The sequence below is a fragment of the Leptodactylus fuscus genome, chromosome 5, assembly GCF_031893055.1.
Source record: "Leptodactylus fuscus isolate aLepFus1 chromosome 5, aLepFus1.hap2, whole genome shotgun sequence".
In the NCBI taxonomy this organism is placed as follows: domain Eukaryota; kingdom Metazoa; phylum Chordata; class Amphibia; order Anura; family Leptodactylidae; genus Leptodactylus; species Leptodactylus fuscus.
Window position 1 is genome coordinate 199,130,090 of NC_134269.1, and position 26,332 is coordinate 199,156,421.

The window sequence follows — 26,332 nt, forward strand, 5'->3', positions numbered from 1 at the left end:
TTAGAAGTCTTCTCCTGCCTTTAGAAGTCTTCTCTGCGCTGCCGTTCAGTAAATATTCCGTTTTCCATCTTTATGCAAATTAGTTCTCTCACAGCACTGGGTCGCTGAAACAGCGCTGGGGGTGTCCCGAATGCTGCAAGAGAACTCTCCAATGCCGCTTCTATCTTCTTCAGGAACCGGCCTCTATACATAGTCTTTTGGCCAGACTTTCAATCTTCTACGCATGTGCAATTGGCTCTGCCCGCTGGCCATTTTTTTGTCGCCACTTACTACAAAAGCTCATGTAAGCGGCCTCAAAAAAATGGCCAGGCGCAGGTGCAGTCAGCTCTGCCTGCTGGCAGAGTCAATTGCGCATGCATAGAAGATTGAAAGCCAGGCCGGAAGATGACGCGTAGAGGTCGGTTCCTGAACAAGATGGAGGTGGCACTGGAGTGTTCTCCTGCAGTATTGGAGATGCCCCCAGTGCTGTTTGAGCACTGAGACCCGCCCCCAGTGCTTCAAGAGAACTTATTTGCATAAAGATTCAAAACAGAATAACTAATGAACGGCAGCGCAGAGAAGACTTCTAAAGGTAGGAGAAGAATAGCCTTTCTTAAGGCTATTCCTATGTATTAGAAAAAAAGGGATTCTAATGATAGGATCCCTTTAATGTTAATTAGTTAGAGTCAATAATACGAGTGGCCTCCATATGGTAGACTGCCAAAAAATGATAGACATAAAAGTTCTCTGTTGTCTCATAGAATTTGGAAAGTTAATAGCTATAAGGAGTGAGATCTATTGACGATCTAAATTTAATAGAGGATCGCCTCTATCCAGAATCATGTTACATATACAGGCAACTTCACATGTTGGCGAATATAATCTTAATAGAAATTGGCATCTCTAATTATGGTTTCATAAAGCTTTCTTTATGAGACAGAGCCTGGGCATACGTTAAGAAATATCAACATGGTGCCAAGATGTTGTGCTGTGAGTCATAGCGGGGAAACCTTTATCCTCTCCTAACCTTTTCCACTTCATGCTCGGCTTGAAGCAGATAGTCTTCTGAAGCTAAATCTGTTTGCCCATTTCTTTTAATGAAGAAAAAAACACTCATGGTTCTATAAAAAAGTATACATCACAATGAAAGTACAAACGAATCAGAAATTAACTCACACCTTGAACAAACAGGATAGATTTTCCCATAGACAGAGCTGGTGCGCTCAATAATTATGACAAAAATCAGCGGATGGAGTACTGTAATGATAAAAAAAAAAGTTTAAAAACTTTCTATATTTGCCTCAATCAAATATTGTTTAAAGATGGTTGGTTTCTTGCCGTTTCTTTAAGAAAGCACTAATGCATTCAGTATCATAGATTAGTCTGTGCAAACCAAAATACAAGTCACACTGGATTTACAATCTACCAAAAGCACGTTCAGAAGGTAAAGTACTAAGTGACCTGAAAAAAACACACAGTAAACAAGAATGTTGTCTACACAGGAGCCTCAATTGTTCATCGGCCATAGCTGTATATATACACGGCATTGAATAGAGCACTGTTTGCTTATTTCTGTACATAATTCCACCTAAGATGAGTCAACATTCTATTTAAATAAAAGTTCTAAAGAAAAAGGCTTTCTTGTCACCAGCAAAGACAACCTCAAAAACCGTCTCTTGAATTTTGAGCGCAGTCCTAGCAAACACGGACACTCACCGTCTTAACACAATGCACTTGACCGTTTTAATTCAACCTAGACATTCAGGAGTTACAACAAAACAAGAGATTAATTAATGATGGGATAAGAATGATTTTAAGGCATTGCAAGGTCCTTTATACTCTTTTTTTTCTTAATAGTTGTTACTTAGGAAAGGGGCCATACACAGGTCACCTGCCTTTGGGCTGTTCTATGGGAGGGCGCGAAATGTCCAAGGTCAAGACGCAATTCTACTATAGTTGGTGCTCTAGTCACATTTCACTATTTATATGCATGTGTTGTAATGTTTGTAGTTAATATATATTAACTGGTTAAGAATAGTGAAGAGCGAACCCCAAACCACACAGTTCGGGTCCATATCCAATAGTGTGGGTTTGGGTACCTCAAGATCGAGTTTGGCTCATCTCTAAAGTTGGTTCATTGACTGCTTAGCAATGGGGTTGAGCCGATCTTGACTTTTCAGGATCGATTTTGAAATCCGATGACTGATCATTTTTCATTCGAACCCGATATCGATCCCAATTCCGATCCCAATGCAAGTCAATGGGATTTTTTTACTAATCGGAGATCAGATTTTAAAAACAATCCTATTCACTATACAGCATGGAATCTAACAATTGAAAGCTTTAATTGTTAGAATCCACGCTGTGTAGTGATTTTTTTTAATCACTAAGTAGCCAGAGGATTTTTATTTAATCCTCTGGCTACTTAGTCCCCCCAGGTGTCCACTTACCTGCAGAGATGGCTGGTCCAGTGCCCGGTGTTCTCAATCTTCTTCGCCTCGCTGCCCCCTGCCTCCCAGGTTAGGAGAGTGTGGGCAGGTTAGGAGAGTGTGGGCGGGTACTGGGAGGGGAGACGTCACGTCTCCCCACCCTATACCCACCCACACTCTCCTAAGCCACAAGCCCCACCTTCTTCCTAGCTCTTTAACACTAACCTGGGAGGCGGAGGCAGCGAGGCGAAGAAGAACGAGAACACCAGGCACCGGACCAGCCATTTCTGCAGGTAAGTAGCTAATAGAGATGTTAGCTAGTCTCCCATTAGAATGAATGGACGCAGCTGGCGCGCAGGGGGTTAAGGCTGTGTACTGGCTGCTTCCATTCATTCCTATGGAACCGCAGCAGAGCCTTCACACTGAGTATACACTCCGCTCAGAATGAGCGGAGCATATACTCAGTGTGAAGGCTAACATTGTTAGCTTTTCCCACCGTGCTTGGCCAGTAGCAAAGCATTGTGGGAAATAATCACCAATCTCGATCCCACCTAAAAAGATTGTGTTCGGAATTCCGATTGCGATCATGAAATTTTCTCGATCGCCGATCGGAATCTGATCTTTTCCGAACACGATCGCTCAACCCTACTAAGCAACAAATCAACCAACTTTAAGCCAACAGACATAGCAGACCTGCCCAGGCTGTAATTGACTAGGTGGGACATGTGGCCCATCTATTTAAGAGGCGGGGTCACAAGTCCCGTCGCCATTCCAGCTAGTTAGGCTAGGTAGGGAGAGGCTGCAGCTGGAGATGGGGACAGTCAGGGCCTGAGCTACATGTAATAACTGTCCTTATAAGATCAGTGCAGCGAGGTAGTGAGAGGAGCAGGATACTGTGAGGGGCAGTAGAAATAAGAATTGACCTTTTCAGGGCAGTGACAGTAAACTGTATCCTAGCGAGCGCAGTAACTGTGTGTGTACCCATACCGTCTCCTAGCGCAATAACAGCAACTGGATTTGTATACACATACTGTCTTCTAGCGCAGTGAGAATAACTGTGTGTACCCATACCGTCTCCTAGCGCAGACTTTGACTCATATGGTGAATGAGTATCTGTCGACACGTCTTCTGGTACTGAGCGATGGATCCTCCTCGTTCAATATCTGGGTTGGTAAATTGGACACGTGGCTAAAGTTTGCCCTCTATGCCTTGGAGGTGATGGCCTGTGACAAGTGTCCTATTAGAATGTGTGTTCACCACCACAGGGGGTGTCATCACCGACAAGAGGATCTGCCTCTCCACAGACAACATGGACATACATTCATTGAGATGAACCAGGCATGGATCCTACAGGACTTGGTGGTGGTTAAAGTGTTGGCTACAGCCTCCTCCCCCTCTTCCACTTACTCCGCCACATCCTCCTCCACCTCCTCCCCCCTGGACTTCTACCACCTGTTTCAAAATTATTATTTTATTTGTTTTTTTAAAAAAAATTTATGTTATGTTATAATTTTAAGTACTTTCCCTACCCCATTTATTGCAGGGCACTTACCCTGTTATTATCCCCATTTTGCAGCCCTCTACCCTTTATTATCTCCATTTTGGGTCACCAAGTTCAGGTCCCCATTGATTTCACTTGGGTTCAGGTCAATTTCAGGTACCCTACCCAAACCTTTTGGCAAAGATTTATGTTAAAATTTACAACATGGAAGGCCAGCCCCCCTACTGCTAAGCCCCACCCACCTTTTCTAAAAACTGGTGATTGTTAATAATTTTTAGAACACAATATCAGTTGTAAAAAAGTTTTGATAAGTTCCGCCCAGTGAGCCCTGCTTAGCCCACCCTCACAAACTGATTTTTATACTTACCTCCTGGTCTGCCTATGTCTGTAGCAGATTTTGGGATTGTTTATGCAGATTGATATTACTATATACCTTAGCCATTGGGTTAGGATTAGTTTAGTTTCTCCCCTACATTCATTTTTTGTTTTTGGATTTGTTTATCACACTTGTATTTTTAATGGCATTAGTAATATTCAATATTCTGTGTAATGTAGTGGGAAGCTGGAAAAAAACACATTTGCACCAATTTTTTATGGGTTTAATTTTTACAGCATTCACTATGGTAAAAATGACGTTACTTGTATTCTGCAGGTCAGTACGATCATGGAAATACCAGATTGAGGCTAAAGCCCCACGTTGCGAAACATAGCATTTTTTGTTGCAGATTTTCCTGCTTTTTTTGACCCAAACTTAGGAGTGGCAACAAAAAGAAGGGGAAATATAAAGGAAGCGTTTATACTTGTCCTTTCTGCTCCATCCAATCCTGGCCTTAGGCTCAAATAACCACAGAAAATCTTCAACAGAAAAAGCTCTGGGGCATTAGCCTTACCCTTCATTCACATCTGCATTTGGTATTCTGTTCGGGGAGTCCGCATGGGGAATACCGAACACAACTGTGAAGCGGTGTGCAGTAAAAGCACACGGACCCCATAGACTATAATAAGCTTGAAGCGCGTTGCCCGCATGAATCATGCGGACAGGAAAGTAGATTGTGAACTACATTCCTGTCCACATGACCCCTGCGGAATTCTGGCGGCAAGCACACGGATCCCATTATAGTCTATGGGGCCCGGGTGCTTTCACTGGCACATCTCTTGCAGTTGCATTCGATATTCCGTTCGGGGCAATCTTCATGCGGACTCCCCCGGACGGAATCCAAACGCAGAAGTGAATGAGGCCTAATATAGCATTTGTAATATTTTAATACCCATGTGGACTCCCCCAAATGGATTATTATTATTATTATTATTATTATTATTATTGTTCATTTATATAGCACCATTAATTCCATGGTGCTTTACATTTGGGGGTTACATACAATACACAGAATATACAGGTAGATATAATACTAACAATGATGGACTGGCACAGTGGGGTAGAGGGCCCTGCCCACGAGGGCTTAATCTATGGGGGAAGGGGGTAGAGACAGAAGGAGAGGGGGGAGATTATACAGATGAGGCAGTGAGGTGATAGTGTTATTGGAGGTTGTAGGCCTTCCTGAATAGGGGAGTCTTCAGGGCCTTCTTGAAGCCTGTGATTGTGGGGGTCAGTCTTGTGTCTTGGTAAGGAATTCCAGAGTATGGGGGATGCACGGAAGAAATCTTGGAGGTGGTTGTATGAAGAGCGGATGAGAGCAGAGCGGGGTAGGAGGTCATTGGAGGATCTGAGGTTACGTGTGGGCAGGTAGCGGGAAATTAGTTCAGAGATACATGGAGGGGCCAGGTTGTGGATGGCTTTGTATGTTAACGTTAGTAGCTTGAACTCAATTCGCTGGGCTATGGGTAGCCAGTGGAGGGACTGGCAGAGGGGAGCAGCCGATAAGGATCGGGGGTGATTACATACGCAGATGCAAACCAGGTCTGAGGTCTCTTGATACACCCCTTCACACCCAATCACATACATGTACATGATTTTGCGTGAAGGGTTAAGGCTAGATTCACAACAGCACTTGGTTTAGGTTCGGGTTTTCCGTCCCTAAATCCGCTTGAAAAATGCAGAGAGAATAGTCCTGCAAGCAAAGAACAGAAGCCCAGGCTCAAGTGTGAACCTAGAGTAAATCTAAATGCGAAGATTGATTTCTACAAAGTAAAGAGAAGAGACGGGACAAAACATGAAGTCTTGCCTTTCTCTTGAGTAATTTAATGGCGATTATCAAGAGTTAAGAGATTCTCATCTTTTCCTTCAGATGATTTTAATAAGTTTTTCATGTAAATAAAGCTGTTCTAAAGTCATGTGCAGCAAATGTCAATGTGTAGGAAGATCTTTGAATCATCTAAATCTCTAAAGGATCGGTCGGGATCCCAACACTCGGATGGTCATGATCAGAAAGTGGCGGCAAGTCTTACTAATGTGCCATCACTTTGTGAAATTGGACAACCCTTTTAAGAAAGAGTTATTAGAGTTATTATAAGAGTCATTGTGCATCTGGGCTGGAACACTGCGAAAACATTTGTTTGCCTAACAAATCCCAATTCTCCTGTATCACTTTGATGAAAAGTCAGAAATTGGTTACATAAATCTATGGATTCATCATTGGTGTTAATATTTCAAGCTGGGGGATTTGAGGCACTGATGGATATTTTGAGCAGGAAAATTTATCATGTCATTAGGTTAGTGTCATCGTGGCATAGTTCCAGGAATAAGATAAGCCATTTACTTACTGTATTATAACTGGTGAACATAAGATGATCATGTAGCACTATAGCGATTATATTTTTTAATACAATCTTGCACATGTACATCATATAGCCATGCCTATGTTGACCACGACAGGACACCACCCCCACTGTGATGGACAGGTTTAGAGAAGCAGTTTAAGGCCGGGGCCCCATGGGTCAGAAACGACGTGATTTGCCCATTGGCCTTTTACAGTAACTGCAAAATGGATGGGATTCTTACGAATTCCATGTCCACTTTGCGGTAAAAACCATGGAGCGGACACGCCACGATTTGCAAAACCAATGCATTTTTTCCTGCATCGCTTTATAACTTCTGGACATCCCATGAGGACTTAACCTTATTGAGTAAACCTTAACTAAGGCTCTCAATGTATTCATATGGAACTCAGACTGTGGATTCCATTGGAATGCATTGGGAGTTCTGGTTCACTGAATAAGACAGTGACCTCGAGTTACTCAGAAGCAGTTCACATGAGTGAAAGATTAACCCTTGGCCAACCCAACCACCTATGTTTAAACAAGGGGTGCATTAAGGAAAAAGCTTCTTTAAATTCTTGGATTGCCAATGAGATTACAGGTACCATAGGTTGCTATAGGAGCCAGAAGCCAATAAAATGCCTTCTCTGGCCTGCCATCTATTGAAGCATATTAGGCCTTTTAAACAAAAAGTTTAAATCTTTTTTAGAAAAAATGCAATGGAATTTTAACAATAAAAATGCTTCATTATGGGAAAATAAAATAATAATAATAATAATAATAATAATAATTAGAGTAGGTATTTGATCGAATACTACGGTATTCGAAATACTCGTACTCAATTGAGTACCACTCGCTATTCGAATGTAAAAGTTCGATGCAGAACCAGCGTTGATTGGCTGAATGCTATACAGTCGGCCAATTAATGCTGGTTCTTCTCCTACCTTTAGAAGTCTTCTCCGTGCAGCTTCCCCGCGGCGTCTTCCAGCTCTTTATTCACTCTGCCATGCATCAGGCCTGGGCAGAGCCGACTGCGCATGTTCGCTTGTAGTGCGGGCATGTGCAGTCGGCTCTGCCCAGGCCCGATGCCTGGCAGAGTGAATTCAGAGCCGGAAGACGCCGCGGGGACGCTGCATGGAGAAGACTTCTAGGAGGATCCAGCCCGACCCTCACTCATGGACTTGGTAAGTATAATTTGATTGAACGTTGCCTACCCCTGAAACGAGCGTTTTCCCCCCATAGACTATAATAGGGTTCGATATTCGATTCGAGTAGTCGAATATTGAGGGGCTACTCAAAATGAATATCGAACCTCGAACATTTTACTGTTTGCTCATCTCTAATAATAATCTATTCAAACTTGGTATCGTTACACTCACAATCATATCATTTATCCTATCATTTGCCCTAACATAAAATTAAAACCAGTTTCAGACTTGTATAAATGAATGGGATCGGTTTTGAGCACTCACATTCTGATATGTGTATACATGCCAGAATGCGAGCGCGTTAACTCCGTGTGAACTGCCCCTTATAGTCTATGGGGTCCGTTTCCTTTCATTGCTCACCGCATGTCAATGCGTTCGGTATTCTACAGTATTCGAGGGGTCCCCAATCGGACTCCCCGAACAGAATACCAAATGCAGATGTGAACCAGGCCTTAGCAGTAACAGTATTCACCACACATAAATAACAATTGTGTTGGCCTTTTTTTTTTTAACACAAAACTGAGCAGCTTGTAATAAATGTGCGAGTTGTGTAACACAGTAACCTTCCCCAGTTTTCCATCTCACAGAGCCATTTTCATTACATTCTAATAAAGACTCTTGAATGAAAATAGATTTCTCTTAAAATGTGGTTTTAGGATACTAACTTGCACAATTTCCCAAGAAACTTGATTTATAGCAGCGAACACTGGCCTTGGTTAGACAAAGACATTTAATGGTATATTTGCTTTAACAAAAGAGTGGATAATGCTTAATTTGAAGGTTGGTTTCACTAGTATTAAATTACAGTGTGTAAAGTTCAATCCTTTACAAATTGAAAAACTGAGATTGAAACTTGAGTGAGCCCACCACCTCCTTCATTCATAGGGACACGACGCAGCGCTGCAACCCCTAATTCATTGCTTCTCTAATTATAGAATCATGCAGGATTAATAATGTTCGGAGAAGATTAAGTTATGCTTTATAAATCATATGCAAACCATAGAAAGAAATAACATTTCTAAGAATGTGAAGGTTTGGAGTATTTGGGATTTAGGTTTTAGCTATTTAGCACAATTTCTCTATTGTTATACAGTCTATATACATGTATGGTAAGATGTACCAATAAATACTAGAGATGAGCGAACAGTAAAATGTTCGAGGTTCGATATTTGTTTCGAGTAGCCCCTCAATATTCGACTACTCGAATCGAATATCGAACCCTTTTATAGTTTATGGGGGGGAAAATGCTCGTTTCAGGGGTAGGCAACGTTCGATCAAATTATACTTACCAAGTCCATGAGTGAGGGTCGGGCTGGATCCTCCGAGAAGTCTTCTCCTTGTAGCGTCCCCGCGGCGTCTTCCGGCTCTGAATTCACTCTGCCAGGCATCGGGCCTGGGCAAAGCCGACTGCGCATGTCCGCACTACAAGCCTGGCAGAGTGAATGAAGAGACAGAAGACACCGCGGGGAAGCTGCACGGAGAAGACTTCTAAAGGTAGGAGAAAAACCAGCATTGATTGGCCGACTGTATAGCATTTGGCCAATCAATGCTGGTTCTGCATCAAACTTTTACATTCGAATAGCGAATGGTACTCGATCGAGTACGAGTATTTCAAATACCGTAGTATTCGATCGAATACCTACTCGATCGAGTACTACTCGCTCATCTCTAGTACTAATAAATACATATTCGGGCGGATACACATCAGCACCCGGTCTCTGCTTTGGGCAAAATTGGTGGGTTTCCGTCTTCTGCCCTGAGAAACAGGACAGGGGACGGAAACCTGGTGGTCAGTTTTCAAACCCATTCACTTGAATGGGTTTGCAAAGTGACCGCCTGTGAGTGTCTTCTGCCTCTCTGCGGCAAAACCGTTTTTTTTTTAACCGGACACAAAGTCCTGCATGTCCAAAATTTTGTCGCATTAAAAAAAACGAATTTTAAACAACACCCTCGATGAATCCAGAAACAACTAAAATTGGCCTAAGCAACAGGGTTTTTTTAGGTCAGTTCATATCACACTTTGAAAGAAACTGTTGCTCTAGGTTCATACCTGCGTTTGGGTTTCCGTTCTTCAGGTCCACATACCCCAATCCACTTACAAAGCGGTTATCCACAGACCTCATTATAGTCCACATTTTTCAAGCCAGTTCGGGGATGGAATCCCCAAATCACAATAGTACAGGATCAAATATACATTTACTAATATTCCTTAAAATAGTTATGTATAAACACAAATGGTAAATTCCCTCGTGCTCAGAACCAGTGACAAAAATATAAAAAGATCCATCTTACCTGGATGGGACAAAATGGAGAAGGGAACCATAATGCATCATCACAAATATCTCAGGTTCAAGGGGTAAGGAATACATTCTTATCAAACCTTCTCATCCCATACATAGCTACTGTCCTGACAAAGACAATTCCAATCTAACCCTGTGACTATTCCTGGTAAGATATGTCTATTCAAAGATCCCAAAATCCGACGCGTTTCTTACTCTCTTACTAGAGAGTATTCATCAGGGAACTATTTCATGACTCAGTGGAAGATTCTGACAAGAAAGAGGGACATGCTCACAATTGAGCCTTAGGTTGTCACCAGTGGTGTAACTAGGAATGGCGGTTCCCCATGGCGAACTTTTGACATGGGGCCTCCCCCCAACCGACACCGAAGACCTCGACCGACCCCCTCCTCTGCACTCTATTATGTCCCTTAGTAAGCCCTGCACACAGTATTATGTCCATTAGTGGCCCCTGCACACAGTATTATGTCCCATAGTGGCCCCTGCACACAGTATTATACCCCATAGTGGCCCCTGCACACAGTATTATGTCCCATAGTGGCCCCTGCACACAGTATTATGTCCCATAGTGGCCCCTGCACACAGTATTATGTCCCATAGTGGCCCCTGCACACAGTATTATGTCCCATAGTGGCCCCTGCACACAGTATTATGTCCATTAGTGGCCCCTGCACACAGTATTATCCCCACATAGTGGCCCCTGCACACAGTATTATGTCCATTACTTGCCCCTGCCCACAGTATTATCCCCAATAGTGGCCCCTGCCCACAGTATTATCCCCAATAGTGGCCCCTGCACATAGTATTATCCCCAATAGTGGCCCCTGCACACAGTATTATGTCCCACTACAATTATTATACTCTGGGGTCTTTTCAGACCCCAGAGTATAATAATCGGAGACCCGGGGAATAAAAACATTAAAAAAAACCAGTTGCTTACCTGTCCCCCAGCTCCTATGCTGTCGGCCGCCACTCTCGTCCTTCTTTAATGATGTCAGACGTCACATGACCCAGGAAGCAGGCCGAGTTCATGTGACGTCATAGACGTCAGACAAGTATGAAGGAGGCCTGGCAGGATCGTGGAGAGGTAAGTAACAGTATTTTTTAAGTTCCCTTACCTCTCCCGGTCCGCCGATCATTATCTTTGCAGACCCCCGAGTATAACGATAGTATTTGTGGGGCCCGTGGTGTCACTTGCCGATCCCAGCCCTGCCAGGATCGGCAAGTAAATTGGGCCCGTAACAGCCTATTAAAAAAAAAAAAACTGCGGCGGTAGCGGCTGTCACCGGGCCCCCTAATGGCACGGCCCTGTGGCAGCCGCCTCCGCTGCATCTACGGTAGTTACGCCCCTGGTTGTCACCCAGAAAGGGAGCTCTACCCCTTGTGCAGAGGAGCTCCTGCTCACATCAATGTCAGGTGCGACTGAATCCCCAAACAGAATTCAAGCACTTGTGTGAGCCCAATCTGTCTCCTGTGCTTTTTTTTTTTTTTTTTGAAACCACCATCAAAGACAACTGGAAACACCATCACATGGATCACATGGGAAACAAACACAGGGAGTACCCTGAGGGAATCTTCACCATCATCCAGGTGCAAATCCCTTATCACTACCATCTCAAGGTTTGCAAAAGGATTTGGTGCCAATAACCACCATGACCAGTGTCATTTTGGACCTTTACTCTTTGTGCCATCTCCACAACACTAGCCCTGGGCCACTGAATATACTCTTTGGTTTGGAGATCGGCTCTATGACAAACAATGGTGATCTAAAGCACAGCTGTGAATGTGTCTGTGACGGTACAAAGAAAAGAATTACCTTTGGGTAATAATTGAAGTGAAGCTACAGAGGATTACCAAGGCCAGAAGGAGCCTGGGACAAGTGCAAGAGAACCATGTGGGGATTTTAGACTGCTTAGATAAAGTTGGAACCTGGTCATCAGCAGGAACAAGTTTGACCTTCTCTGGAGAGGCATGGAAACTGAAGACTGTGGTTGTGGAGGAGACTCTGAAAGTCAAAAATCATGGCCTGACCAGTGCAGAACCAATCAAAAAACAAAAGCATGACATAAACATGAAAGTTATTTAGAGTACCTACAATAAGCAAACCTCCAAAAATGACTTACAAAATTTAATCTGCATTATTCAAATTTCTAATAATCATAATAAATAGAGATGAGCGAGTAGTATTTGATCGAGTAGGTGTTCAATCCAATACTACGGTATTCGAAATACTCGTACTCGATCGAATACTACTAGCTGTTCGAAGTTAACATTCGATGCAGAACCAGCGTTGATTGGCAGAATGCTATACATTGCCAATCAACGCTGGTTGTTCTCTTACCTTTAGAAGTCTTCTCCCTGTGCAGCGTTCCCGCGTCCTCTTCCGGCTCTGCATTCACTCTGCTTAGGCATCGGGCCTGGGCAGAGCCAACTGCGCTTGTCCGCGCGGGCACGGGCATGTGCAGTTGGCTCTGTCTAGGCCTAACAGAGTGAATTCAAGGCCGGAAGAGGACGCGGGGACGCTGCGCAGGGAGAAGAATCCAGCCCGACACTCACTTATGGACTTGGTAAGTAGAATTTGATCGAATGTTGCGTACCCCTGAAACGAGCATTTCCCCCCATAGACTATAATGGGATTCGAAATCGGTTCGAACAGTGGGCGGCTGTTCAAATCGGATTTCGAACCTCAAACATTTTAGTGTTTGCTTATCTCTAATATTAAATAATCTCACATGTTAAAGGCAATATCTACATCTACATAGTGTCCTGTCCATCAAACAGTCAAAGTCCACCCACCAGCTTGCTGAAGAATGTAGGAAGTAAGAAGAAGAGACATCAGACAAATTAGTAAAAGTGGGAGATTGGACTATGAAAGAGAACAATTGATTGTAAGGCCAATAAGGGTCAGAGACTGTTGCCAGACAAATATTAAAAGCTTTGACATGACTATTCTGGTACAGTTCCTGAAGCATATTAGGACCAAGTACTGGGGATCAGTAGGTCCCAGGTTCAAGTGCCCTTGTAAGTCAGAAAAAAAGTCTAAATATAATTCTTTTAAAAAATAAACAAATAATATAAAGTTCAAAAAACACAATGTAAAAAAAAAGGCAGGGAAAGAAAATATGAAAAATCCAAACTACTATGCATCCTTAGAGGGTTAAACAGTGGGTCCTCCTAAGAAGACAACCTCTTTATATCCACTTTCCTCTCTGGCTAAAAAGTGAGAGTCTTCATCGACCTTAATCCACTCCGAGATATTGATAATGTATCTGAAAGATGGTTTTATAAACCAAACAACCACTATAGGCTGAGTCCCCACATTGCAAAAAACGCAGCTTTTTTGTTGAAGATTTTGTTGCGTTTTTTTTTTAACCAAAACCTACAATGGCTACAGAAGGGATGGGAAATATATAGGAAGTTCTTATACTTCTCCCTTTTGCTCAATCCACTCCACTTTGGCTCAAAAAATCGCAACAAAAAAGCTGATTTTTCTGCATTATTGGCTGTCACAAAGTAACAATATTGTTAGAACTAAGAGCGGCTTCTGGTATTTCAGCACTTCCTGTTTTTAATATTTAGACCAATGTAAATTATTCGGAAAGTGAAGTTTATGTCAGCGTGTTGCTCTCATAAGCTCGGCATTTGTAACACTCGCCTATAATCTAAATTATGATTCTCAAAATTCTCTGAACTTTAACTGATCTGGGAAAATAAATCTAGAGTGTAAAATATGTCATCCACTAAATACACAATCCTTTCATTGGCAGTTGCTGTGCTCATTGAATAAAAGGTTTTTCAAACCAATGTGCTTGCGTGTCTAAGTCTAAAAAAACTCCTCAACGTCACTTGAGAGCAGTGATTACAGATAGACATGTTACGGACTGGGTGGGGCGCTCCATTCTCAGACAGCTACACACAGCAGCGTCCTCCTCCCATGACAGTAACATTTCATCACCTCCCACCCACAAAAAAAACAAAGAACATTTTGCATGTGTGACAGAACAATTTCATATGAAGTTTCCGCAGTCCACGAAACAATATACGGAGGAAGGATCTAAGCGGAGCAGAAGTCAAGGAAAAAACAGAAGATTTTGAAGACAAAAAAAGACTTACCTAATATCTAATGCATTTCATAAAAATATATCAAATAAATTAATATGATCAATATTATCTTCAGTATCACTTCGAGCTTAACTATCAGATTGGTTACAATCCTTAGTAAGTTAATATATTTACAATAGAGATGAGCGAGTAGTATTCGATCGAGTAGGTATTCGATCGAATACTACGGTATTCGAAATACTCGTACTCGATCGACTACCACTCGCTATTCGAATGGAAAAGTTTGATGCAGAACCAGCATTGATTGGCCGAATGTTATACAGTCGGCCAATCAACGCTGGTTCTTCTCCTACCTTTAGAAGTCTTCTCTGTGCAACTTCCCCGCGGCATCTTCCGGCTCTGAATTCACTCTGCCAGGTATCGGGCCTGGGCAGAGCCGACTGCGCATGTCCGCTTGTAGTGCAGGCATGCGCAGTCGGCTCTGCCCAGGCTGATGCCTGGCAGAGTGAATTCAGAGCGGGGAAGCTGCAAGGAGAAGACTGCACGGAGGATCCAGCCCGACCCTCACTCGTGGACTTGGTAAGTATAATTTGATTGAACGTTGCCTACCCCTGAAATGAGCATTTTCCCCCCATAGACTATAATAGAGTTCGATATTTGATTCGAGTAGTCGAATATTGAGGGGCTACTCGAAACGAATATCGAACCTCGAACATTTTACTGTTCGCTCATCTCTAATTTACAACATATTGAATTAAATGGGGTATTATTTTATTTATAAGGTGAATGGAAAACACACGGACCCCATTATAGTCTATGCGGTCTGTGTGCTTTCATAAGCTCACCGCTTGCCAATGCGTTCGGTATTCCTTTCAGAGGGTCCCCAAGTGGACTCCTCAAATGCAATACCGAACGTAGAAGTGAACCGGGTCTAAGGCTCGGTTCACATCTGTGCTTTCTACTCCATATAAGGATTCCGTTCCCCTCTCTAATAAATCCCATTCACACATTGCTGAAAAAAACACGCAACGGATATGCTGCGATTTATCACACTGTTGCAGTTTTGGAAATCTTAGCACGGAAATGCCAGTGGTTTCCCTATAGATATAATTGAAGAAAAATAATATAATTGAAGACGCTACGTGGGGCTTTACCCTCAATAAATTTTCTGGGATTTATATACTCTGCTCAATAATGAAATTGCACACCAACATGGACAACCTGAAAGGTTATGCAGATTGAAAAAGTAGTCGCTAAGATCTGCAAATGTTCAAATTTTCAAGCACTAAGCTCCAATATGTGTTATATGGGAGTGGCATAAAATTCAGATTCAAAATTTTTTAGTCTCATAAAACCTCAGAAATCAGATAAAATGGTGTTTGCCAATTGTGCAATTCCTTCTATTCAGCGATGTTGCAATTTTCACGGCTTGTCACTAAGTGACAGAATCCTTGACTTGAGAGACCTTAGTTCATTCGTCGGGCGCCTAGGCTGAGACATCAGCTCGGTTCAACATAACATGTCCTGATGGAACAATGACAAACTGGAATGACATAAAGAAGTGCTCAGGCGGACCACTGCACGGACAGAACGTCTGATTGATAGAATGGCGCGTGGTGATTCTGTGTTGCAAGTGAAATGGTCACTTTTTCAAACCAAAAGCTATAATGGTGTACAGCAAGACTGGAGGCTGAAATGGAGGTCTAACCTTTTAAACAATGAAACCCACTTTTGTCTCCAATGCAATGATAGCTGGAAATTGGTCTGGAGGACACTCATACTCGATACTGAATCAGTCAAGATGTTTATAATATTCTGATTATAATTTATGTATCATTAACATATCTATTAATTCTGTTATTTCCATAACTCCAAGGCGTTTCCTGCTTGGTGTTGCAATTTTGATTTTGAGGAGTGTCTTCATGACTAGGGTTGAGCAATATTGATTGGTAAAGATCGGATCCTGATCGGCGATCGATAAAATTTCACAATCGCGATTGGGATTAGGATCGGCTGTAAAATGATCGAAAATCAGATTTAAAAACGATCCTGAAATCTCAAGATCAGGTCAACCCTACTCCATAAACATAAAGTAAATAGAGTTGATCAATCGGGATCAAGAAAGATTGGATCCCGATCAGCGATCGAGCAAATTACATGATCGAAAATGATCGAAAATCGGATTTTAAAAATGATCCTGAAATCTCAAGGTCGGCTCATCCCTATTCATGATGTATCCTTAGCAAAGGTCATCAATAATAGGTCAGTGGGGTCCAACTTACAGGACCTCTAGTTAGCTGTTTGAAGGGGTACACCACTTGGGTGAAGGCTATGGCCTCTACTTTGTATGCCAGGCACATCACCATTGGTTGTGAACTGACTGTGCCTAGCATTGTAGCTCAATCCTATTCACTTGAGCTACAGAAAGGCCATGTGACCAATGAATTTAAAGTCACAGGCCTGGAAAAGAGGCTAAAACATATGCACAAGCTATGTGATACCTTCGAAGAGTTTCATCATTGGGGGTGCAACGAGTTGCGCTTCCACCAATATACCAAAATCTTCTGGTACTTGGTTAGCGAGGACTACAGATTCTACAGTAGTGTCTAGGATCTTTAGGTTACCATTGGCCAACATCTCCGGTTCATTGGAAAATAAAAGGGGAACCATAATATTATCAATGTAGGTGGGCAAAAAGCTCATTTGTAATAACATATTTACATGAGAACATATCATAATTTGTATGAAATAAAGGCTGTATAATACCATGATATGAACAGATGCCAAAACGTTACAAAAATTTATGGATGGAAAACGCAATTGCTAATTCCCTTTTTTTAATTTTCTGGTATCTAGACATTTTATTATATTTATTCATTTCGCTAAGTAAATATTAGGGAGAGACCATACAAGCTGTAGTGTTGGTCTACATGAGCGAGCTACAAGAACCAAGTCAAATACAGGTGATTTGTTACAACACTCTAGAATTAGCAGTAACATAACATTAAGCAGAATTTACTTTGTAAAAACATTCCTTGTGTACAGCTCTACCTCTTCACTTCATCTTAACCACCAATGCTGAGAGCGCTCTTTGTGAGAGACGTTTCCGTTCCTATACTTCTCCCGGAGCCTTGAGCATGTTTACTAACTGAGTCACTATAATCGAGTCAGTAATTTCCCAATTCTAAATGATGAGATGGTCAAATAGAAGATTTACCAGAATGCGGAGCACAAAATGAGACAATACAAGAATTTGTGGGTGAAATTGACTGAATGTTAGCAAGAAAAGGTAGGGATTAGGTCATACAGTTGTTATGCGCCATTGGTAACATCAAAGCCTCCTAAGTGGGACACATGTCAGTATGTGTTAAGATAACAAGCTTGGATAATTTGGACATTTGGTCATCCAGTTCAGCTCAAGTAAAGCCAACTAAATCCAGAGATGAGAAGGTAGATGATTTCCTCTTGTTATAGATAGTTATAGATAGTTATAGATAGTTCTTCTCCAATATTAAATGCAATATGTTCTTTAAGGAATATGATCTTTCTTATTTTTCGGACCTGATTGCCACTTTTTATTAAAGTGGATGATGCACTGGGGAGTTGGGACACCTTGGCCTGACAGATTGACCATAACTCTACGTCAGTGAGTTATACCCGAAATCTACGCCAGTCCCTGCTTGGCAAAGGTTTAAATTTTGGTTCATGTATCCTGAAAAGATGTGCCAGAATTATTAAGATTAGAGATGAGCGAGTAGTATTCGATCGAGTAGGTATTCGATTGAATACTACGGTATTCGAAATACTCGTACTCGATTGAGTACCACTCGCTATTCGAATGGAAAAGTTCGATGCAGAACCAGCATTGATTGGCCGAATGCTATACAGTCGGCCAATCAACGCTGGTTCTTCTCCTACCTTTAGAAGTCTTCTCCGTGCAGCTTCCCCGCGGCGTCTTCCGGCTCTGAATTCACTCTGCCAGGCATCGGACCTGGGCAGAGCCGACTAAGCATGCCCGCACTACAAGAAAATGGCCGCTTTGACTGTAAGCAGCCATTTTCTTGTAGTGCAGGCATGCGGTCGGCTCTGCCCAGGCCCGATGCCTGACAGAGTGAATTCAGAGCCGGAAGATGCCGCGGGGACACTGCACAGAGAAGACTTCTCGGAGGATCCAGCCCGACCCTCACTCGTGGACTTGGTAAGTGTAATTTGATCGAACGTTGTCTACCCCTGAAACGAGCATTTCCCCCCCCCCCATAGACTATAATAGGATTCGAGTAGTCGAATATTGAGCAGCTACTCGAAACGAATATCGAACATTTTACTGTTTGCTCATCTCTAATTAAGATCTTTGTTACAGGGTCTTAATTATGCAAGTGCATCACCAGAAAGAATGAATTACGACTGACATAGAAAATCCTAGTTTTAATAAATCCTCCATTCCCACCATTTACGTCATCAAACAATTCATCCAATGTTTAAAGGGGTTTTTCAGGCAAAAATGAACTACCCCTTTAACTTTTAAATCAGCCTGGGGTATTGAAAAAAATAAAAGAAATTCATACTCACCTGTCCCCGATGCTCCGGTGTCCTACTGCTGCATTCTGATCCTTCTACTCAACAGGTCTCTTCCTGGGTTCCACTGAAGCTGCTGATTGGCCTCAGCAGTCACTTGAGCGCTAGAGATGAGCGAGTATATTCATTCAAATACCTCCACCGCATAGCTCCCGGCGCCAGGGAAGGTGGGAGGGGCAGTAAAAATTTGATGCCCCGGAAGTGTTTTTGCACCGGGAGCTATGCAGCGGAGGTATTTGAACGAATATACTCGCTCACCTGTAGTGAGCACTAAGAACAATCAGCGAAGGGCATGTGATGTCACTGTCTGTGATATCATGGATCTCTTCCTGAGGCTGCTGATTGGCCACAGCAGCCAGGAAAAAGCTCAGGAGAAGCCACCGAAGCAGAAGAACCGGGAAAAGCTGGGAGGACACCGGCGCATCAGTGACAAGTGAGTATGCATTTTTTTAAAAAAATTTCACTGCCCTCGACCAATTTAAAAGTTAAAGGGGTTTACCAATTTTGCCTGGACAACCCCTTTAAGCAATGTTAGCAACAAGAAAAACATGGATTGTGACTCTACTCCTACAAGTACCGCAGGGAGAATGGAGTAACACATGACATGGTTTATCCTTTTGGCATTTGGAACTGCATTTTTATTGATGTAGGTCTCAAAATCACCTGCATAGGCATAGTTAAATATAAAATTCTGGCTGCTGGGTAAGAAGTTATTCCTACTAGGCTTCATGCTTGAGTTCCATGTATAAACTGTATGGGGTAAGCTTCAAAGGACCGCTAGTGTTGGCAGCTAGGAACAAGAATTGTGTCATTTAAGATTAAGATGGAGATGGAGATCTGTATCACAAAGAAAATGGACCTCTGAACACTATAAAGATGAGCTAAGAAGTGAATTATCACAAAGTATGAGACCTAAACGATTGAAATTATAATATTCAAGGATGGATATTGAATAGAATGGTTTTAGAAGGAAAAAAACAGACAAGAAGGGAAATTCTGAAAAGTAGCACTACTGGAAAAACACAAAAAAACACAAGAAACACAAGGCTCCACTGCAGCAACTGGATGCCCAGTAAGAACAACAGATTCTGTAAAGGAGCCCAGAAAAGTTAAGTAAAACTTCCCTTATCTTCCTTGGCCTCTGATTACTATACTCTAAGGTACAGTAGGTAAGTCTAGAGAGCAATTACTTGCAGAGCTTTAGAACTCCACTGATTGACACTGTTTCTTCTTCATCTGTGAGTGCTGTGTGCAGAGTCTCAGGTGTACAGAATCCTGAGGTGCAGTTTCACTCAGTTGTCCTCTGTAGAGCTGAAGATGAATCACATAGGAATACATAGGAGACTCAGAATAGTAAATTGGGGAGATGTTCCATCACCCGCTACCCTTAGGACACACCATAGCAGAGCATGTGCAATGTAATAAGACTCCACCCCCTCTGTCTCTGCAAAGACAGAGAGAATATGGGAAATGTAGTCTGTCTTATTGAAACCATATCAGAGGGAAAAGAAAAATCAAGATGGCAGACAACTCAATTGCAGGCTTCAGTGGTGTCATATGACCACTGAAACCAAAGACTGGCAGGGACCAACAGTGGTGGAGTTGGAGTAGAGGAGGATTGGTCAGGTATCAATTTTTAAAAATTTTTTCTTATTTCATTCACATTCTGAAAATTGGTGCTAGCGATACAATGTCTGACATGCCGTATCCTTATCAAAGAGGCTATCAGACATGAAGTCTGATCAGATCCAAGCCAGATTGGCATTGCCATTGACATTCACACGATGCTATTTTCACCTTGTGTAATGGTATAAATCTGATACGTTTCATTCTTTCCTACAACACTCCATAACTGTATATTCTTTAGTATATATTCCTAGAGTTTCCAGTATGACTCTCCGGTTTGCAATTTTGTTGCTTACAAGTATAAGATAAGGGAATCAGTCTGGCACCAACCCCATAAAGCCTTCCTATGAGTCAGTAATACAATAAAATGTAATTTTATGGTACGTCTTACTTTAATGCCAGCAGGGTGGATTAAGAAAGTCAGAACGAGAGGACGAATGTTGGAGGTTGGGGCTCTGACGGACCACCCTTAATTACTTGTATTACTATAATAATGAACAATTCTATCATTTTATATTTCTAATATTCAGGTAGAAGAAAACTGAGGACATTGACTTCATTTATATTCTTCAAAACGAAGAAATCTGGTGCCATGGCGCAAAATGGTCACCCGCATACTTGTGATTCAAAGCATTCAGCAAGGATTGGCGTAACTATGGATGAATTATACATGATATGGGGGAGCATTCACCAGCCGTCCCTCCTGGGATATTATACAACCCTTTCTGCTTGTTATCTCTGAAATTTTCTTGCCGGATTATTCCCCAATAATATGCAGGGCAGGTTTGAGTTTGGAACAAGAAATGTTCGAGAAACTGCAGGAAGCTGGTAATCCTTGACCTATATAAATCTTTATGGATAAGACTTGCACAAAAATGCTGGGATCTTTAAATGAACATAATGACTTTAGCTTCTTGGTTTACTATATATTATGTTACAGGGAGAATGGATTAGAAGAAGACAGTGTTAATGCGCAAGTATGAATGAGCGAACGGGAACGGCGATGCCAGCTGCACCCGTAAGTGAAGGGTGAAGGATTAGGAGAGAAAATTAATCCTTGTGCTGGAATGATCTTGAATGAACAGTAATACGAAGTGGGAAAATACAGAGGGGTGAAAAAAAAATTAATAACTGTGACATTGCGTTGCTCTTTCCCTAATAACGTACTAACAAGAGATTAGAAGTCTCGGTTCTTTGTGCTTTGTAGATTCCACAGATTTGCATGATGTATGATTATTAGTATTAACACATTTTAAGAAAAGCTGATTTATGGTGCTACGGGCCAGAACTGTGTAAACACCGGGATTTAGCGCAGAGGAACGTTCAATGTCTTGGATGAAGGAGGATAAAAGCGGGTTAGTGGAGTGATCTTTTTTTATTAAATAATATAATAAAAACTTCAAATCTGTGGTTTTTCCAGCTGTTGAGAAGTAACGCCTCCTTAGACCGTGCTGCATGAATCATGGGGCAAAAATGATAATAAGGGAAATTGAAGTTAGTACATGACTATGGATACCAGATAGGCGTAGTTTTTGTAAAATATTATTTGTAGGTTTTTTTTTCATATATCTATAAATTGCACGTCTATAGGAACAAAATGCATAGCAGGGGATTCCTTACTGGGAGAGCTGTTGGACTATAGAGATTTATACCAAATGATGTTGTGTTTGAGTTTACCCTTTATAGTGTGTCTCTGCTAGGTTTCAGGATCATTTTTAAAATCGGAATTCTGATCATTTTCCCTACGATCCTGATCCCAATTCCGATCCTAATGCAAGTCAATGGGATTTTTTAATGATCGAAAATCGGATTTTAAAAACGATCCTGTTCACTACACAGCATGGAGTCCAAAAATTGAAGGCTTTAATTTTTGGACTCCACGCTGATTTAAAAATCCCCCAGCTACTTAGTCCCCCCCACTGACCTGCACAAAAGCGCTGCTGCTCCCCATTGTTCTCACTCCTCTTCTCTCTACTTCACATGCCTGCAGAGCGCCGTGCGCTGGGAGTAGGCAGGGTTTGTTGTGGCTTAGGAGAGTGTGGGTGGGGAGACGTGAATGCATCACTCACGCCTCCCCTCCCAGTACCCGCCCACACTCTTCTAAGCCACAAGCCCCACCTTCTCCAGCATTTGTAATACTAACCTGGGAGGCAGAAGCACGCGCGGCGCTCTTCAGACATGTGAAGTAGAGAGAAGAGGATCAAGAACAACGCGGAGCAGCAGCGGCAGCGCTTCTGTGCAGGTAAGCTGAGCGATCGGGATCGGAATTTTGTTCCAGATCTTTTTTAGGCAGGATCGAAACCCAATCGTGATCATGAAATTTACTCGATCGCCGATCAGTATCCAATCTTTTCCTATCCTGATCGCTCAACCCTAGTCTCTCCCTTAGCCGAATAGGACTTTTCCCCGCTATTAATGGATTAACACCATAGGATAATATATACAAATGATTGTTTTTGGTTTTAACCTTATTATGTTACTTTGCTTCTTCTCCTGTGCATTCCTAGATTTAGGTTATGTGCGGTGTCAGACTGCAGGGCCCACCAGTAAAATGAATTCTAGGGGCCCGCTATACAGCGACATGCAAATATTACATGAAACTCATTCTTAAATTCCTACAACGTCACCAACATAAACATGTATTTTTTATTAGTGTCTTGTGATGTCTAACCTTTGCCTTCGTTTCTAGTAGCCTGCTGCCTGGCTCTTGACGTAACTAGGAATGGCTGGGCCCCAAGGCGAACATTTGACATGGAAGTTATGGGATGTATTCATACAATATGATAACATAAACTGTCTGTGTGATTTGTCTACAGTATATATAAGACATATAAATATACATTACTCCCTTATATCCTATATCTACCCTTTACTTCTTTTTGTATAGATAGTAAAACTCATCACCAATTCTAGTTTGTTGAATAATGGTATTAGCCTGTCCCTTGTTCCTGTCTATCAGTTATAAGATTGTATAAGCAAGGTTTGCATTTTTCTAATACTCTGTAAACTGTAAGCTTAATAGCTTATATGGTAAGCTCAGTGAAAGTATTATTCACACGTGGCAGGTTTGTTGCGGATTTTCACTTGGGAAATTTTTATTAATAAACCACAACAAAAGTACAGGACAGTGCAAGTAAATGGGGGTTTAGAAATCCTAATGTGGAGGCTGCAGAAAGATCTGTGTGGATGTGGAATAAGGAGTTATGTAGCTACATCTGGCTATGTACTCATTGAAGGTGAAACTTACTAATCTAGATGGCACATTTCCACCGATCCAATTAGGAACTTTTAATATGGATGCCTGGGGGCGGAAGTCTACTAGTTCAGCTCCCTTAAAGGGTTGTCCCATCTCAAGGATTCTATCTATACCAGTAGCTTATGTAAATTGAAGACTTTTCCTAAATATATAGCTTTAGAAATGCTGCTTTGTTTGCCTGCTATGTGACCGATATTCCTCCCATTGTTTACACAGTGTTGCTATAACCATGGACCTATAGGACAAGTGACATCACTCACTGCTCTTTCCGGCAGGACAATCTTTCAGCTAATTGCAGTTTGCTGATATAGTCCTGTCTGTTATATCTCTATGTAAACACACAGATAACACAGAGTCCGTTCTGTACAACCATCTGCATTTTATCTGATCTGCAGAAGTATTGTGTGTCCCGTTCAGCAAGAGAGAGGAGGGGGAGAGAAATACGGGAAGTGAGCAGAACAGACTGCAGGAAAAGTTACTCAAACACTGAGATGGGAAAACCCCTTTAATGATGGTCCGATTCTACATCACGTGGTCATTTGTAGAATGAGTTATATTATTTTGTAATACATATATTGTATTTAAGAATGGTATATTTTTGGGGGAAAGAGGGACATGGGAAAGAGAAATATTGGGTATTGGTACTGTACTTTAAAAAAAAAAAAAAAAGAAAAACGTTGCTTGGGTTTAATCACATGAATAAATTTTCAAGTATAGGTTATTATAGAGAAGCTCCAATTATTATTTTTTTTTTTACATAATAAAGCATTCTATATTATATTTTTAAAAAAATTTCTCTTTTGATATTTTGAACCATTTTATTGTTCACATTATTTTTTGTTAATTCCAACTAAGTGGCTCGAATGCCTCAGAGCTTAATTGTACATATAAGCTTCTGTATTGCAGTGCATTATCCATGCCTCTGGCAGGGCCTAGTAGGTTTACTAAGACGGCAGACCTATAACAAAGACTGTGTATGCCACTGACCAGACCTTTGTGATCAGCATAACAATATGTACATTACTGAGCAGGAAAATGAACTGGACTGTGGCATAAATTTTTAGCGATGGTGGCAGAGCTGAGTGTGCGCTGAGCTCTACTACACCAGAGATGCATCTCTGGTGTAGCAGAGCTCAGCACACACTCAGCTCTGCTACATCTCTGGTGTAGCAGAGCTCAGTGCACACTCAGCTCTGCTACATCTCAGGTGTAACAGAGCTGTGTGCTCAACACTATTACATCTGAGATCGAACCACAATAGAGACTGCTGTGGACCGATCTTAGACTCCGCCTCCTCCGGTAGAACCAGCGTTGATTGGCCGAATGCTGTAAACTGGCCAATCAGCTCTGGCCAATGCATTCTATTGGCGTGATGAAGCAGAGCTGAATGTGTGTGCTGAGCTCAACTACGCCGGTGGCGTAGCCGAGAGTTCAGTGCACGGCCAGCTCTGCTATGCCGGAGATTGAACTCTCAACTACGTCGATATGGCATTTGGCCAATCAACGCTGGTCAATGCATTCCTATGGGAAAAAGTCAGCTCCCGCATATCGCAAGCTAACAGGGATCCCGACGAGATAGTGGAGTAATGCAGGTACTTGGGCATGTTAGATGCCCCCAGACATGCTTCCCCTGCTGTCCCAGTTGCATTCCAGGGTTTTGGCATCATTTCCTGGGGTGTCATAGTGGACTTGGTGACTCTCTTGAGTCGAAGTGTGGCTTCCCCTGAAACGAAGTATTTTTCCCCATAGACTATAATGGGGTTCGATATTCGATCGAATAGTCGAATATTGAGGGGCTATTCGAAATGAATATTGAATCTCGAATATTTCACTGTTCGCTCATCTCTAGTAATAATTTACAAACCCATCCTACTTGTCTATTGGCGCTGTGATGATGTTCAGATATTTTTATCGGAAATGTCTAATAACGAAGCAGCATAGAAAAGGTTAAAAATAGTATTTGAGTAAAACATAAACTAAAAAAAAAATGACAACCATAAAACAAATATAATGAAGTGCAATTTGATGGATACAAACAATGACATTTTAATGATGACATGTTATCGTGTTACCAGTGTGTGCTTATGGGAACCAGTTTTCTCAGCCTTGGTAAGAGAACTTGAGAAACATGTTGGGCAGGACTGGTGGACGACATGTCTCCTGCTAGAATTTTTACCAAACTTCTATTATTTCTAAATTGAGAACATTTATTATGGGGGATTATGGTGACAACCTATGACAGATGGTCTGTTTTGCTGTACAGATTAAAATCTAACATTATTTACCTCTAGAAAATATAATGTTCTAAGTCTCATTTTTTATTATATTTCATTTTTTATTGACACAACTATATGTCATTTTAAAGTACAATGTTGTTATATGTAATAGGATTATTGTATTTAATGTTCTTCAAATAATATATGTTTTATTATTTATATCTTAGGCCTGGTTCACATCTGCGTTTGGTATTCCACACGGGGATCCCCCAAACAGAATACCGAACCCATTGACCCATTGAACAATGAAAGCACACGGACCCCATAGACTATAGTGGGGTCCGTGTGTTTTCCGTGCGGTGTCTACATGAGTCATGCGGAGAGAAAAGTACTTCATGAACTACTTTCCTCTCCGTATGACTTGTGCAGAGACCTTAGCAGAAAACACATGGACCCCATTATAGT